Raw genomic sequence first — 18238 nt, forward strand, 5'->3', positions numbered from 1 at the left:
ACGTTCACCCCCCCCCCCCCCCCCCCGACGGGCGAAGTGAAAACAATTATCAAATATAGACACGATTTTGCACTGCCTATGACCTCTTGCTAGTAAAGTTACATTTCAATATTTTAGTTTGGCGGCAGGTGAAATCAGTGGTTCGCATCAAGTGCGAAACATTCCCCCCCCCCCCACAAGAAAACACTAGAACAAAACACAGAGGTTTGAGAAGCTTTTGATTAGCAGTTATAACGGTAAAAAGGTGACTGTCTTAGGTAGGCCTACCGCCTAGAACTACTGGTTAACGCGCCACAGTGGACTATGGCCGCGACGGTAGATAATGGCCGTAACAGTAGGTCATGGTCAAGACAATAGATCGTGACCATGACTGTGCCTTTATAAACATGTCCGTGAAAATAAATTGTACTTCAGCATTAGAGAGCGGTTGTCCACAAGGGAGACCAGCCACAGGGGACAGAACCCAGAAACTACTGATTTACTTCCCTTGCCACTGGCGGTGGAGAGAGTGATATACGAAAGTTAATCAGTTGAGTAAACAATGTACGGCGATGACCTCTGTCTTCCTCTCCCCCCTACCCCTACCCAACTCTTCTAGAAAGTACTATGATAATACCATTTTTCAAGAGATGAGATTGGGGTGCGCGGAGGATAAGGTCTTGGTAGGGTGGAAGAAGACACAGGTCAACACATACAACCATTTCTCGCGATCAAGTCTTACATTAGAATAACTTGCAATAAATGTTTCCTGTCTTACTAAAGCAGACAAGAAACTAAAGTCTTACACTAAAATAACTGTTGGTTATTGATTGTCTGTCTTATAAATAAACAGACATCAAGCCGAAGTCTTACACTAAAATAACTGTTGGTTATTGATTATCTGTCTTATAAATAAACTGTGACAGACATCAAACCAAAGTCTTACACTAAAATAACTGTTGGTTATTGATTGTCTGTCTTATAAATAAACTGTGACAGACATCAAACCAAAGTCTTACACTAAAATAACTGTTGGTTATTGATTGTCTACAAGAGCCATTGGCATCAGGAAAAACGTTTTCCGCCATGCTCGCGTCTGATAAAGTGCCGCACTAGCAAGGGCAAACAATAGGCCATAGAAACAGCTATAGGTCAGAAGGTCTGCGGGAATCGATGTATGTTGGTGGTGGGAAAAATATGGGGAGACCCGGGGAGGAAGCGGGCCGGCGAGTTTACTGGACATGGCACTGCGGAGATCTGTGCTGGTGAGCAGACGGGAAATCTTAGACGCGGGAAGTCTTTGAATTGGAATGCGGATGTGAGAAAAGTCAAAGTGACCTCGCGTTGACGTTTTTTTTTTAAACTGTGTTGCCAGATTTTTAAACAGTCTTGCCATTTTTAATTTTTTATTTTTACAAAATATTTTTATAATGATTTCAACTTTTAAAACAAATTAATGAAATTAAAAACGTTAAAAATTGTGGTTAAAAAGCCTTAAAATGGGTGGGGGTTTGGGAGTAAGAAAAGACGAAAAAAAAAAAATCAATTTTTTTTCGAGTGAGTGACGTTTCATTAAACTGCTCGTTAGCTCGCCAATTAAATGATGTCGCGGGGTAATTTTATAACAGAGTGGGAATAATTTTGGTTCTGTTTTTTTTGTGTGTAGGCCATATAAGGAAAGTAAAAGGGGGAAAGCAAGCAAATTGCACGTAGGGGAGATAATGTTATAAATTAGGGGAAATAATGTTTAGACATAGGAACTGATAAAGGAGAAATAATTTTGGATATTTAGGGCAAATAATGTATGCATATTTGGTTGATAATATTTGAATATAGTGGAAATAATGTATGCATATTTGGTAGATAATATTTGAATACAGTGGAAATAATGTATGCATATTTGGTAGATACACTATCTCTTTATATGCCGAGGTCACAGAAACAAGTGAACTCTACTTCACTTGCCCCATAGACCGTCAGGTTTTGAAATGGAAACTTTTATTTGGTAGATACTATTTGAATATAGTGGAAATAATGTATGCATATTTGGTAGATACTCTTTAAATAGTAGTGGGGGTGCAGCCCAAAAAAAAAAACGAGTCCGCTGGAAATGTGTAATTGCAGCCGTTTGCTCCCCAGGGGCCACAAAGGAGATATGATGATGATTTAAATAGTAATTGAATATGAGAGAAATGTTTGAAAATGGGGTGAATAATGTTTGACTAATGGGGATGTTATCTATATATATAAAGCAAAGTGGTCGGGTGCCCGATAGGGCACTTCCCGGCGCCGCAGGCGCGTCAAATTTGGCACTAAGGTGCCTTATGGCGATAGAACACGAGGGCCGGTGACGGTTTGGCAAAAAGTCTACGGAGCGGGGGTCAAAACTGACCTCGACTGACCGGCGCCTTATATGGGCTATATTACGAAAAAAAAATTCCTCCGACGACCCCCCTTGATATTTTGTGAGGTGGTAGGAGAACACCTTGGGGTGTCACAAAAAACTCGGCATATCTGGGAAAACTTCGTAAAGGGGTCAAAACTGACCAGTTGTATTTCCCTATATAATCTTTGTATTTTATGGGAAAAACAGAGGGTCATTTCAACGCAGACTTTAGGGTACTTAAGCTCAGTATATCTGGCTAATTTTTTGCATGCTCCTAGGTCAATGGCTTGACCTTTAGGGAAAACTGTCGGTTACACTCAAAGCCCTCGACGAGGGCTAAAAAGTGACCGCGAGTGAAATTCTCTTTATATGAGCTCTATTACGAAAAAAAAAATCCTCCGACGACCCCCTTGAAATTTTGTGAGGTGGTAGGAGAACACATTGGGGTGTCACAAAAAACTCGGCATATCTGGGAAAACTTCGTAAAGGGGTCAAAACTGACCAGTTGTATTTCCCTATATAATCTTTGTATTTTATGAGAAAAACAGAGGGTCATTTCAACGCAGACTTTAGGGTACTTAAGCTCAGTATATCTGGCTAATTTTTTGCATGCTTCTAGGTCGATGGCTTGACCTTTAGGGAAAGCTGTCGGTTACACTGAAAGCCCTCGACGAGGGCTAAAAAGTCACCGCGAGTGAAATTCTTTTTATATGAGCTATATTACGAAAAAAAATTTCCTCCGACGACCCTCCTTGATATTTTGTGAGGTGCTAGAAGAACACCTAGGGGTGTCACAAAAAACTAGGCATATCTGGGAAAACTTCGTAAAGCGGTCAAAACTGACCAGTTGTATTTCCCTATATAATCTTTGTATTTTATGGGGAAAACAGAGGGTCATTTCAACGCAGACTTTAGGGTACTTAAACTCAGTATATCTGGCTAATTTTTTGCATGCTCCTAGGACAATGTCTTGACCTTTAGGGAAAACTGTCGGTTACACTCAAAGCCCTCGACGAGGGCTAAAAAGTGACCGCGAGTGAAATTCTCATTATATGAGCTCTATTACGAAAAAAAATTTCCTCCGACGACCCCCCTTGATATTTTGTGAGGTGGTAGAAGAACACCTAGGGGTGTCACAAAAAACTCGGCATATCTGGGAAATCTTTGTAAAGCGGTCAAAACTGACCAGTTGTATTTCCCTATATAATCTTTGTATTTTATGGGAAAAACAGAGGGTCATTTTAACGCAGACTTTAGGGTACTTAAGCTCAGTATATCTGGCTAATTTTTTGCATACACTACTATAGATGACTAGGCCGTATGGAAAAACTGTTGGTCAGACTCAAAGCCCTCGACGAGGGCTAAAAGATGATCTTGAGTGAAATTCTCCTTATATGAGATATATATATATATAAATAAATTGACGAACGATCCCCTTAATATTATGTGACGTCGTAGACCGACCCTGGAGGCTAACAAAAAAACTTTAATCCCGTCGGAAACAGCCATTATAGTTGTTAAATATGTTCATATACCGTAATTTCTTATATAAGCATAGCAACTGTTTGTAAAAAAAAAATAAACCGGTAGTGATCTCCCCTAAACTTTCTCGAATATTCTTATATAAAACAACAGGGGATGGTAACTGGGGATATAGTTATGATTTTTAATCCATTTTAAATACTTAAACTTTTAAAAATAGAATAGAATCTCATAAAAAAAACATTGCGCACCAAGCAAACGCCGAATAAAAACGCGTATAATAGTGCGCAATATTATTAGTACTTTAAAAATTTACATTAGTTTTTTGAGAAATCGGAAGTAGCGTAAATTACTACTTCCAGTCAACGGAAATTACTCAAAATTTAACAGAAGGTAGAGAATTAGATCTTTTACTTACATGTGAAATTTCATTTATCTATCTGAAATAGTACTCAAGTTATAGGCTTTTGAAAAATTCAAAGTAGGAAAAGTACCACTTCCGGTTATCGGAAATCGCTCAAAAGTTGATACGGATCTACGATTTTGATAAAATACTTATATATGAAATTTCATCCACCTAGCTGTAACGGTACTCAAGTTATCGTGTTTACACACGGACAGACAGACAGACAGACAGACACACACACACACAGACATACGGACAAGATTGCAAAATTATGTTTTTCCGTATCAGTGAGGTGTAAAACGTCGAGATTTGTAAAAATCTCGATTTTTTTTTTTTTGCACGATTACAATACTTTCTCTATACTACGTATATACGAGAAAGTAACAAAGACATACGTCATACGTTCAGTTTTCAAGGGAGGTAACGTTTTTTAAATTATTATTTTTCAAATAATTGTATACTATTTTAAACAGAAACAGAAAATGACGAAGTATAGCATTTGTTTTAGTACAAAATTAAGTTGTTAATTTAGTTACGTATCCCAATTAAATAAATAAATAAATTTCAAAAGGCAATGTAATAAAAACTATGAGATGTACTGTTCATGGAAGCTGTGTAGTTCTAATTCCATTTTACTTATACATTGCGTACTTTCCGATATTTCTCTGCGAACGGTATTTAAATGACAAACTAAAACATTTTTTTTCTAAAGTTAGCATTACTGTTTAAATTAAAGCACTCAACACCAAATCCATCGCTAAATAATTAAGTATTCAAATTCTCAAATGTTATTTAAAAACCTAAGCGAAGCTAGGCAGTATGCCTAGTGGTTAAATCAGGGGTCTCCAAACTACGGCCCGCGGGCCGTATGCGGCCCGCGAAGTCCTCTCATCCGGCCCGCGGAGATCTTTTTGTCCAAGGAAAAATCGTTTGTTGGTGATGATTAGGAACTTTGCACAGAAAAATCAAAGACATGCCTGGAAGAAACTGGCCCCCGACCTGAAATTTGATATTTAATGCGGCCCTCGGACTGAAAAGTTTGGAGACCCCTGGGTTAAATAAAGGGGAGATAAATAATGGAGTATTCAATTTTGGACGCAGACTTTGGTGACGATAAACTCAGGGGCTGTTGGGAGATGCTGGGAGAGGGGGATGCTGGGAGAGGGGGATGCTGGGAGAGGGGGATGAAATGGCTCACGTTTAGCAAGGAAATAATTCAAAAAATTGGCTTAACACCGCGTTGCGCCATGTTAGAGCACACTCTCTAGGCAAGTGGTCTACCAACTAACAGAGAATTCCTTACACAAACAGAACCCATGTCTCCAGGAATGTAAGAGCACCCTCTCTAGGCAAGTGGTCTACCACCCAACAGAGAATTCCTTACACAAACAGTCTCCAGGAATGTAAGAGCATCCTCTCTAGGCAAGTGGTCTACCAACCAACAGAGAATTCCTTACACAAACAGAAAGCATGTCTCCAGGAATGTAAGAGCATCCCCTCTAGGCAAGTGGTCTACCAACCGAGAATTCCTTACACAAACAGAAAGCATGTCTCCAGGAATGAAATAATATTTATCAATTAAAACAATCCATACGGCGATCGATCATTGACCAGACAAATCAATCAAGAACTGCAAACAACGGCTGGATCACGTTTTAGCTTTCTCCATTGTTTTTACTGGCGGTCGTTCAGATGGAACAGTCTTTTATAGGTCGGGTAGATGTGTGGGTGTGATGGTTCTGGTCGGGTAGGTGTGTGGGTGTGTGTGGTGGTTTTAGTCGGCAAGGAGTGTGTATGTGTGGATGTGTGATCGTGCTGATCGGATGGGTGTGTGTAATGTGTGGTTTTGATGTGTCTGTATGTATACATGTGTGTGTGTGGTCGTTATGGTAAGCACACGCAGCAGGCAAAATGGATAAACGCATGATGGTTAAATGTCCATGTGTTTCAATACACACGACACACCAAAAAGTGGTTCAATACACACGACACACCAAAAAGTGGTTCAATACACACGACACACCACAAAGTGGTTCAATACACACGACACACCAAAAAGTGGTTCAATACACACGACACACCAAAAAGTAGTTCAATACACACGACACACCAAAAAGTAGTTCAATACACACGACACACCAAAAAGTGGTTCAATACACACCGCCTAATAAATATTTAGATATACATGAAATAATCCTAAAAACCATTGGTTAAACTATAACAAAAATTGATCAACGAATAAGTTCATAAAGAGCTAGATCTACACATCATAGCCATTGCAACATTAAATCATGTTTGAAGGGCGCTCTCACTTCAAATATTAATGTAGTTAATACAAGTTTTTTTACAGCCCTATCCAGACATTGTGTGAGAGTGGTACGAACGGCACACGTTCGGATCCAGTCCAGCTATATAGTCTACCTCTATCAAACAATTACTTAACTTCACAACATGTTAGGAACTTTTTTTTTCTTTTGTAATCTGAGAAGACCGCCGTGTGAAAATTGAAGATTAAAAGATAATTTATACCGATTTTAAAAAAAATTAAATGTCGCCAGAGAAGCATAATTTTGACCAAGGTCCATTAAAACGACAAAAGGATGTAGATGCGAAAAGCCAAGAGAGATTTATCATCGTTTACAGCATGTCGTATCTGATAAAAGAAGGACTTGCTTACAAGCGGACGTCGAATTGAAAACAAAACCAAAACACATGAGTAAAATATACTTTAAAGTTATAAGCCACGCTGTAGAGAGAAAAAAAATGAAATCCAAACGCGCACAAACTTTATTTTATTAACGATTTCAGCAAATAAAAGAATTCCTCGAATCGAGATTTGAAGACGTCATACAGCCACATTAGACACAACTCAAGTGAGTACCCTGTTACGGCGCCGCGTGAGGTAAGAAACGCTGATACACCTGAAACTCGAGGTAAACTCCAGGTGCAAATGGAGCGTGGGACGGGGGTGTCCTGAGATCGATGGACCACTCAAACAGCGGAAACGGTGCCGCTGTGGGAAAACCAATAGCGCTATGTGGGGCTCGGGCTTGATTCACATGGGAAACTGGGGACTTACTCGACCCGGTGGGGTGTCACTGGGGCGTCAAACTGGTGGGGGTCACTTTAGTGGGGCGTCAAACTGGTGGGGGTCACTTTAGTGGGGAATCAAACTGGTGGGGCGTCACTTTAGTGGGGGTCACTTTAGTGGGGCGTCAAACTGGTGGGGGTCACTTTAGTGGGGAATCAAACTGGTGGGGCGTCACTTTAGTGGGGGTCACTTTAGTGGGGCGTCAAACTGGTGGGGGTCACTTTAGTGGGGAATCAAACTGGTGGGGCGTCACTTTAGTGGGGGTCACTTTAGTGGGGCGTCAAACTGGTGGGGGTCACTTTAGTGGGGAATCAAACTGGTGGGGCGTCACTTTAGTGGGGGTCACTTTAGTGGGGCGTCAAACTGGTGGGGGTCACTTTAGTGGGGAATCAAACTGGTGGGGGTTACTTTAGTGGGGCGTCACTTTAGGGGGGCGTCAACCTGGTGGGGTATCACTTTAGTGGGGCGTCACTTCAGTGGGGCGTCACACTGGTGGGGGTCACTTTAGTAGGGCGTCACTTTAGTAGGGCGTCACACTGGTGGGGGTTACTTTAGTGGGGCGTCAAACTGGTGGGGTGTCACTTTAGTGGGGCGTCGACCTGGTGGGGTATCACTTTAGTGGGGCGTCACTTCAGTGGGGCGTCACACTGGTGGGGGTCACTTTAGTGGGGCGTCAAACTGGTGGGGCGTCACTTTAGTGGGGCGTCACTTCAGTGGGGCGTCAAACTGGTGGGGGTCACTTTAGTGGGGCGTCAAACTGGTGGGGGTCACTTTAGTAGGGCGTCACACTGGTGGGGGTCACTTAAGTGGGTCGTCACACTGGTGGAGGTTACTTTAGAGGGGCGTCAAACTGGTGGGGTGTCACTTTAGTGGGGCGTCACTTCAGTGAGGCGTCAAACTGGTGGGGGTCACTTTAGTGGGGCGTCAACTGGGGCGTCACTTTAGTGGGGCGTCAACTGGGGCGTCACTTTAGTGGGTCGGCATACTGGTGGGGTGTCACTTAAGTGGGGCGTCACACAGCTAGGGTTTCACTTTAGTGGGGCGTCACACTGGCAGGGTTTCACTTTAGTGGGGCGCAACTTTAGAAGGGTGTCACGCTGGTTGGGGTGTCACTTTAGTGGAGTGTCTCACACTTTGGGGGGGGGTCACTTTGGTGGGGAGTCAAAATGGTGGGGTGTCACTTTAGTGGGGCGAAAACTGGGGCGTCACTTTAGTGGGGCGTCATACTGGTGGGGTGTCACTTAAGTGGGGCGTCACACAGCTAGGGTTTCACTTTAGTGGGGCGCAACTTTAGTAGGGTGTCACGCTGGTTGGGGTGTCACTTTAGTGGAGCGTCTCACACACACACACACACACACACACACTAGCACCAAGCTCTCACTCTACCACACTGAACCAACTTCACGTGTAGAGCAAACCTTGAAACTTAAACACCGTCCTTTGATGGTCAAGAGAGCAATTACCTGAGCGTATCAACCTCCATACAAGCAGTCAAACCACACTGGTAGCTGGGCGGGGGAAGGGAGGAGTGGTTTGAACAACTGTATTGGGAGAACACGATTTGATTTTTTAAAAGGAATAATACACTAGCGGCAACGAGTTGAATGGTTCATCTAGCAATCGAATGAATTGATCGAATCGAGTATTTGTTCGACATTTATTCTCAATCACAGTATCGACCAACAGATGCTCAAACAAATAGACCGATCGGATTGATAGCATTGTCTACACGTGGGTTACGAAAAAGAAAATAATCACCAGTACAAAAAGAACGATAACTTTTTCGAAAAAAGGGAAGTAACCCAATTATGGTATTATTACACATACATATTAGACAATAAGAAAATAGAGTTAAAGCACATGACTTGCGTCACGTGATCTACGTCACATGACGTAAATGGCGTAGCGACAAGCTGGGGCTAGAGACAGCTCAAGTAATTACATGGGACACATTTTAAGGCAAGGCCTAGTTCATCGAAAATGGGAGATTATTTTTAATCTGTTCTGGCGCCAGACTCAAGGCAGGATGAACACACATTTCAACCAGGGCGTCATCTACCCGGATATATATATATATATATATATATATATATTCTAGAAATGCCCGGACTACTTTACTAAACCAGTCCTTACAATGAATGTATATCTCCCATGAGTAAGACACTGCCATGATCGCTCGTAGAATTAACTAACATCTACTTAAACATAAAACAGTATTGTAAATAGCTCATGAACATGTAAAAATACAATCTGCATTGATTGGATGTAATGTAAGTTATTTTGTTTACGAGATGGCCTAGCTTTCAAGTTTGACAAACACAAATTATATTATTAAATAATAATTTTTTTCATATAAAAATACACCTTTCTTATATATAAAAAAGACTGGGATAAAAACGTTAAGAAACGAATTAAACTAATATCTCAAGGTACCACTGTATTTTCTTGGAAATAAACATGTAATTCGTGGTGAGTTGTGTTAAAAAGTCGCATATTTTACTGAGTCTATAATTATTAAAACATCGACCAAAAACGTGTCATTGTTCTTCAATCAATCGCCAAGTTTAAATCATAGTGTCAATCTACTACAACATTTGGGTTGTCTTTTCAACTAAGTCCATGTGTCAGGTTTTCAGGTGCATTTTCTCCATAGTTTACCAGAACCTAACAGCAGACTAGTGAAAGAAAAAGTCTTCTAAGATAGTAGGAGACCATCCACCCCAAAAACTCCCAGAACTGATAGATCCCCAGAAATTGCAGATCTTCAAAAATTGCAGATAACCAGATCAGGGAAGAAAAAAAAAACCTACCATCCCACTTCAGATGTCAAAAAATTCTAGAATTGATAGATCCCCAGAAATTGCAGATCTTTAAAAATTGCAGATAACCAGCTCAGGGAAGAAAAAAAAAACCCTACCATCTCACTTCAGATGTCGTTCACTTGATTAGGGTCAATGAAAAAGTCGGCCAGACTACGGATTGATTTAAACTAAACCAACAGTCCTTAACGTCTGCTCAAGGAGAGCAGGGAGGGAGGGAGGGGGGTGTCTATGCCAAGAACGATAACTCTAATTGTACAGGACATAGACGGCTAGGTACACATTTGGCCTTTGGGGTAAGAATCAAATCAAAGATGGCGTTAGTCGATGAACGATTAAGGACCGAAAGAAAATAATTTCAGAGAAAACTGAAAAGATAATAAAGTTTAAAAAAAAGAAAAGACGCGGGCTAAAAATAAAAACTCTAGAGGAGTTTAAATTCTCAGAGGCTAGCAGGAGTATCGTATCGTATTCTACATCAGCAATTACCCATGCTAAACTGAGTGCTGACTGTGTAGGGAGGCTGACTATAGAGAGGTTGACTGACTATAGAGAGGCTGGCTGACTGTAGAGAGGCTGGCTGACTATAGAAAGGCTGGCTGACTATAGAGAGGCTGGCTGACTATAGAAAGGCTGGCTGACTATAGGGAGGCTGACTGACTGTAGGGAGGCTGGCTGACTATAGAGAGGCTGGCTGACTATAGGGAGGCTGACTGACTATAGAGAGGCTGACTGACTGCAGGGACACTGACTGACCGAGTGACCGACTATAGTGAGGCAGACAATAGACCACATTACGCCCCACATCACGACACGGTTTTTTCCTCCCCGCCGGAAATGCTGAACCGGTGCACCGGTTTCCCCTGAATGCTCGACGCTTCCACACACAGCTCTCATGCCGGCTCTCAGCCGGTTCACTAAAAAAAAATCTATCCACATCCGACCAGCCAACGTAACGAGCTATTGAGTTAAGTCCGCCATTTATTCATGTGGAAAACTGACAAAGGGGCCGTTACTATTTAAAACTTGGACGAAATAAAAAACGAAAAAAATGAATGAGTGCAGTATTTTGTATGCTGATCTGTTACCCTGTTGATTAACTTGACTGGTTGTCGTACACGCGGTACAAGGTGTGTACATGTCAAGTTGGGGGCCAGATGAAGTAGAGTTGATTGGTTTCTTTGACCTCAGCATGAATGGGGGGGGGGGGGGTCAGCGCGAAACCCAGCCGACTTTACATTCTATGACCCGCAGATGGTACCCAACATACCCTGGGAACTAAATTGCAGACTTTCAGGTTAAAGATCGAACCAGTGTTTCTTCCAGACTTTTTTCTCCGGGGGGGGGGGGGGGGGACGACGACGACGACACACTGTTAAAAGTATATATTTTCTATATAAATTCTATTTCGTTCGGGGGAGGGGCGGCGGTAAACTCTTTTCGGGGGGGGGGGGGGGCGGTAAACTCTTCGGGGAGGGGTGGCGGTAAACTCTCTTCGAGGAGGGGGGGGCGGTAAACTCTTCGGGAGGGGGAGCCCCCCCCCCCGCCCCTGAAGAAATGCCCGAAAGAAACACTGGATCCAAAAAGTACAGCACTCGTTGAGTATGTATTTTACTGGGACCGTTACACCATCAGTGGGTGGGACGGAGTGGTCTAGCGGTAGAGAGCTGGACTGCTAACCCGTTAGTCTCGAGTTCGAATCCGGGTTCAAGTCAGTAGACCGTCCCTGAGTCCACCCAACTCTGATGGGTACCTAACTCACGTTAGGGAAAGTAAAGGCGGCTGGGCATAGTGCTGACCACACTATCTCTTCATATGCCGAGGTCACAGAAACAAGTGAACTCTACTTCACTTGCCCCATAGACCGTCAGGTTTGAAAGGGAAACTTTACTTTTTTTTTTTTTACACCATCAGTGTAACGGGTATATGATACATGTTGGGGGAGGGGGATAGTTCTAGAAGGGCGCGCATGGCTCAGTGGCTGTCCATTTGAAAGTCGTATAATATAGAACCATACTATCTGTACGGCACCAACAGAAACTAAACTAACCCACCATAACTAACGAGTAAATTATAAAATCTGTAAACGTTTTATCTTACACCATATTTGTCTTTATCTGGTAGGTTATGCTTGTATAAATGGTGTTTGAATATAAAATCCAATTATAACCTTATTTCACGGAGACTTAATTCAAATAAAAAAAATGTTATTCTAATATAAAAATTTTAAAAAATAAAACAACCCAGCAGTATCTTATTAAATTAGGATTAGTCTCCAACCACGGACAGACTGGAACTATAGAGGGCAGGAAATAGAGAGCTTAATCTAGAGACCGGTCTTAATCTCCTCAAAGGTCAGCCGCGTCAGGATATTATCAGGTAGTAAAGAAAAGGATTATCTGGACATTCAATACTGCCCTTTAGGATATTTTAAAAACTGTCATAGTGTAACTAGATATTTTAAGGCTGTCACAAATGGTGTAACTATTTTAAGGTTGTCACAAATGGTGTAACTACAGATTTTAAAGTTGTCACAAATGGTGTAACTTGATATTTTAAGGCTGTCACAAATAGTGTAACTAGATATTTTAAGGATGTCACAAATGGTCTAACTACAGATTTTAAGATTATCACAAATGTAACTAGTTATTTTAAGGCTGTCACAAATGGTGTAACTACAGATTTTAAGGTTGTCACAAATGTAACTAGATATTTTAAGGTTGTCACAAATGGTGTAACTACAGATTTTAAGGCTGTCACAAATGGTGTAACTACAGATTTTAAGGCTGTCACAAATGGTGTAACTACAGATTTTAAGGCTGTCACAAATGGTGTAACTACAGATTTTTAGGTTGTCACAAATGTAACTACAGATTTTAAGGTTGTCACAAATGTAACTAGATATTTTAAGGCTGTCACAAATGGTGTAACTATATATTTAAAGGCTGTAACAAACACTATAACAAGACTTTGAAAGGTTTCTCACAGCATATCAATGGACAATGTAAGGTCTCTCACAAACAGTATAACAAGACATGCAAGGTTTGGTCTGTCACAAATAGTATAAATTAGACCTCGGATAGGAAACAGGCAACAATTTTACAGTGTAAAGTTGATCAGAAGCAAACAGAAAACAACTAGGGTGATTTCTGTCCTGATGTTCCGGTTCACTGACCACTCAGCCTTATTTGGGTACCTGACTTAAGTCAACTCAAGTCATGATGGCTGGACTGGCTACACCATCCCTACAGATGTCACAGATACATCTTTGTTATATCCCACTAGCCATATTATCTTATTAGCCATAATCCCACGAGCCATATAGACAACCATCACAAAATTGTTCTAAGCTTTTTTTTTAATATAAATAATTGAAGCAATAATTTTGAAATAGAAACCATAAAAAAAACAGTGTTTCAACCAAAGATATATAGATAGTTACCTATCTTTAAGCTAGAAAATTACACACAAGTTACTTTAAACTAATAGGGAAAATTTTTATGTTATTTTTAAATCAAGTAAACAGAAAAATAGAGATAATTGTCCTTTAAAAATAAAATCGAATTAACGAAATAATCAATGCAGTTCTTCCCCTTGGGTTGTGGATCAGATCAATACTGCAAGAATACCCAGCCCCCCACAAGCCCAGTGTAGTCAGAAGCTATTAATGGATTATGGATGTTGTCATACCAGTAACATAAAAACATCAAGGGACTAAAGAAGAAGGGATGTGTCAGAAGGGTTTTTTTCCCCACCAGAAATTTTGGTGACTAACAACAAGAAAAAATGTCACGTAATTTTACGTGTCGATTGTGTTGTCTTTGTTGCTTAAAATAGACCAAAGGTTTTGGGAAACGTTGAGAGATTGTTTTCTAAATATTAGTTTAACTAAGTGCTTCAGAAACATTTTATAATCATAAATTAGGATTACAGTGGAAACCTTAAGTAAGAAAAACAGGATTGATTTAGTGAAAAGTAGGGGTTAATATATATATCTATATGTATATATATATGATATAGATATATAAAATGCCTATAAAAATGTCTGGATGGGTTGAAGAGTAAAATTTAATGAACATGGAGTTCCAGACAACATTTTGAGACAAAAAGAAGGGAAAATATAAACAGCATAAGACTAGTTTTGCTCATATTGTATACTGCAGATCAGGGTATCATTGTCTTTTTACCTCAGTGCAGAGGACACATTATAAGGCAAATAAGGGAATCAAAAGCTTTTCAAAACTTACTTTCATCATTTAGAAAAGAAAAGCAATAAAAAAAAAACCAGTAGTGTAAAACACAGAAAAATATTTTCCACAAATGCATAGTGTTATTATAGCCCTTTTTGCACCCTCACTTTTCCAAATAATACAGTCTGACATTTGACATGAAAATTAATCTTTTATCTAAAAATAACAATTCTAATTTAAATTAACATTTTTCAAAAAAAATTTCCTTAAATAAGTAAAAATACATATATATATGTAGGTTGTTGCACGGCTTGCCTAACAACCGCCATTGCTAGGGAATTCATGGCGACCACGTCGGAGCGATTTGGCTGACTTCCGGTTGAACTCATTGTCCATGTAAGCTATTAAATGCAGGTCAACATGGAAGCAGCTGGCCACTTTTACACGGTGTGTACTTTTGAAAAGGCATCGAGACATGTAGACTGGCCGCCCGTAGAATTTCTTTGTGTTTGATTTTATTTTCTTACTCAAGGAATTCAGCGTCATTACAAGGTAATAATTATTAATTAATTAAATTTTAAATTATCACCTGTTTTTATAATTTAACCTCTTGTTTAATTACTTTAATGTTAGCTCTGTCTATTCCATAATTAAAATGTCATCTTGACCTTAACAATAAGGGAGAACAAATCGTGTTAGCAAAGATCGATTTTTCGCGCCATTTTGTAGTGACTTCTTTATAATGTAATAATTATTAAATATTCGCACAGTATGTTATAAAAACTTAAGTCGTAGATATCTTTGTAATTTTTAGAGTGTTAAAATAGGGTTTAGGCCCTACATAATTAATTCAGTTGTGTTTTTTTTTGCGTGTTTTCAGTGTGTTGCCACAGTCTAGATCTAACTACTAGAAAATCTAGATTCTACTTGAAATTCAAGACATCATTTCAATCAAGTATACTATCAGTATCAGTTTTATTTATAGATCTATCTATAGATCTAGAATCTAGATCTATATTGGACACTAGGCCTATTTATATTTTAAATCGTTATTTCTAGATCTAGATATTATTAGATAAACAAAAATTAAACATAATCTACTATCTAGCTTTAGGCCTAGATCTAAATCTAGTTTAATTCTAGATCTAGATCTTATTTTAATCTAATAGTAGTAATAGCCAATAGGGCCTATACTAATCTAGATCTAGTTCTAGATTCTAATAAGAAATAGGCGCTAGTTAATTTAGATATAGAATCTAGATTTAGATCTAGAATCTAGATAAGTTAATTAATTATTAATTATAAGTGTTCATCTAATTCTGCAAAGTATTAAGACATTAAGTAGGCCTAGGCCTAATAATTAGCCTATTTATTTTAATTCAGTACATTTAGTTGAACACAATCATTTAATCATTGTTTGATTAGGTCTGGAGTCTAGATGCTACATTAATTTTTTAGTAATATTTTTACACATTTTCAGTTACAGTAATGTTTTTATTATTTTTTTATTTTTGCCGAAACTATTCTATTTCCTATAAGTACTAGTCTAGCTAGATCTTGTAAAAATAGTGAGACATTGTTAAATGGTTAAGAATAGATTTAGACTAGTTCAGGTATAATTCTTCATCAAGTAGGCTATAGTATATGTTTAAATTAATATAAGCCTGTGTAATAATATAATTTTATAAAGCCCTATGCCCTTAGACCTCTTTATTAAGGACAATTTTAGTACTTGATAATTGTATTATTAATATTAATTTAATTCTAGACTTGTGTGCCTACAACTTGGGTTAATTTGTTTTCTTTGTACATCTTATTTGCTTATAGGCAGGACCAACAAGGTGTAAAGAGGATTGCTAATGAATGAAATCAGCAACTTGATGGCTGACATAAAGCGGCTGAGGAGAACAGAGGCTTGTGACCGGGAATAGGTTGGTGGAACTTGTGTACAGCCCTTTCTATGTTCAATGTCTCAGGTGGAAGTACATTCTGTAAGTATGAAGACTGAATTTATTTCTAATTTCTATAATTATTTTATGTACTTCACAATATGTTGTGCTAGATATATGTTTTGTGAAACGGTCTGCTAAATTCTAATTCCATTTGCCCTTCTCTTTTCAGGTATAGTTTTCATGGAGATCCAGCTTTATTCAAGGCTCGTCTTAAAGAGAATGATGTGGCTGCTGGGACATAACTAAAATCTACATTCAACTGCTTGCAGATCTCAAGAAGCCTGGGGTTCTCATGCAGCGCCGCAAGCACTCAGGCTGATTGGGAAATTAATTTCTGGTCCTTTGATAAAGCTCATTTACAATAACGCAATGTGGCGATCAAATGTACTCTGTTTCTTAAAGTCATGGAAGCGTTGTTGACTTCTACTGAGCCTTTCTTGGTGCGACAGCTAGAGAGGTATCTGATTGGTGTCTAGCTGACTCATAAGTGGGAGCAAGGTGATCAGGGTGTGTCGTAATACACTGGAAGGACTATTAAAAGGGTGCCAGCAACAAAACAAAAGACAGCTCTTTACACCATAAGCTACTGGGCAGAGGGTGAGGATAATGCTGAGGATTTCAGTCATCTGACAGAATCACTGGTTGTTGACTTTGTAGGAATCTTGTTTTACGTTCTGAATAATAGCTAATCAGAGTACTTCTTTCATTTTTAGTATACAAATGAACTTTATTTTTTAAACATTAGTGTTTTTGTAAATTGTTACTGAAATAAATGATTGCTGTGAATTGTAAACTTATTTTGAAAACTAATACTAACAATGTTTATAATTAAGTTTAGTGTTCATAGTGTAAAAAAAATTACATTTTAATTAATTACTTAACTTATTTTTCAGGGTAATTGAAATCAGCTAGATAATCCTAGAATCAGTAGTTAATGTGCTTCATAAATGTTGGTCCAACTGATTTATCACACGAGTACTAACGCTTTTTAAATTGTATTTCTTTTCCTTAGATGTGCTAATTGTATCTGAATATGTATTATAATTAGATAATTGTTTTAAAACTAAAGAGACTAAAGTGGTCCAAGTAATTTTTCGTCACCTATTTTTTTCCAGCATACATTCAATGAATGGGTTAGATTTACTAGTAATTATACTTTAAACCAATATTTTAATGTTTATTCCTTGATATTTAATACTACTTTTCTTCTTAAGAGGGATCGTAATGAGACGAGGTTGATTTCTTGTACTGTAGATTTGTTTCTTCACACTAATTATGATTATTTAACTGTTTTACAGTACTGTGTTGATCGTAGATTATACAAGGGCTAAATTTCTGTTGTCACTATGTAATTTATTTCTTTGCTCTGATAAACATATTTTTAAATTATTGCAAGAAATCTTTTTTTTTCTTTGCCATTCTCCTAAATGTTTCTATTTTATTAGACAAAATTAAAATTCATGTGGTAATCTGATTACTGTATTTTAATCATTTATATTTCTTTTAGCAAACATTGAAATGTCAGTATGTTGTGTTACTCACATTCTAACAATTAACATTGCATTTAGTAGTAATAAACACTGGTACACACTTTGACAGCTGTTTTCTTTTTATTTTGTTCTATAATTTTATTATGGCTTACTGAGTGATATAGTCACTGAATATCCAGTACGTGGGGGGGGGGGGGGGGGGGGGGGGGCGCTGAGAAAGTAACGTAAAGGCAACCAGTTGCTACTTCCATTTGTCGTGTGTGTGTAGGTCTACTCTACTTCATCTACCCAAGTAATATCGTTAATTACTGTTGGATTAAAGAACTTGTGCAGTAATATGGGTGTGCATTCCTATTAAATAATAATAGCAGTGACAGTATTAAATATTAATAAATCGATTTACAATAACTAGATCTAGTTTATTTTAAACCTACATTATTTTT

General features: G+C 38.8%; 1 protein-coding gene and 1 long non-coding RNA gene across 4 annotated transcripts in view; one reads left to right on the plus strand and one right to left on the minus strand.

The window, feature by feature from the left end:
• Nucleotides 1-18238, minus strand: part of LOC131953073 (E3 ubiquitin-protein ligase LNX) — a 37713-nt gene that overhangs the window by 12001 nt on the left and 7474 nt on the right. The gene's annotated exons all lie outside the window — the stretch shown is intronic.
• LOC131953075 (uncharacterized) lies at nt 14679-17901 on the plus strand. The gene is made up of 4 exons (XR_009388589.1): nt 14679-14905; nt 15234-15308; nt 16181-16344; nt 16475-17901. It is a non-coding gene; the product is annotated as an uncharacterized LOC131953075 (long non-coding RNA).

Source organism: Physella acuta, unplaced genomic scaffold, assembly GCF_028476545.2.
Source record: "Physella acuta isolate Inbredline_101_S28 unplaced genomic scaffold, ASM2847654v3 ptg000904l, whole genome shotgun sequence".
Lineage (NCBI taxonomy): Eukaryota > Metazoa > Mollusca > Gastropoda > Physidae > Physella > Physella acuta.